A 532-nucleotide genomic window follows, 5' to 3' on the forward strand; every position below is an offset into this window, starting at 1 on the left:
CTGGCTGCTGGTGCCAAGAGTGTTGACTGTGGAGCCGAGCAAACTGAAGCTGTGAACAATCTCAATCTCATTTTAATCTTTATGAATATATAATGATAACACGGTTTATATAAAATTGATTTTTTAAATAATAAAATTCAAAACTCCTAAAGAAAATTTAGAAATACTGTTGTTATGAGCCATCAAGTCAGAATCAACTCGTAGATTCCCCTCCAGTGGGTTAGCAGAGACTAGAAATGACAAAGGGGGAAACTGCCTGCCTTTCCTTACCCATAAGGCCACCAGTGCTTCCTTTAGCAATAGAGTCAAAGAAAAAATTCTAAATAAGCAGACTAAAAAACTAAGAAACATAAACAACAGAAAAAATAGAAGTCCAGTTTGTGTCATCTGTAAAGCCTTACAGTTCCTTAATGAAGTTTTTGAAAAGAAGTTAAAGAACAAGAGGTGAATAGAGAAATCACCTATTTTTTTTTTTCTAAAACTGAATGGCATGATTATCAAGCCTGTGGAGAATGTTGTGGTTCTGTTTCTG

Source organism: Elephantulus edwardii, unplaced genomic scaffold (genome assembly GCF_000299155.1).
Source record: "Elephantulus edwardii isolate Elephantulus edwardi_28Jun2011 unplaced genomic scaffold, EleEdw1.0 scaffold00330, whole genome shotgun sequence".
Taxonomy (NCBI): Eukaryota; Metazoa; Chordata; class Mammalia; order Macroscelidea; family Macroscelididae; genus Elephantulus; species Elephantulus edwardii.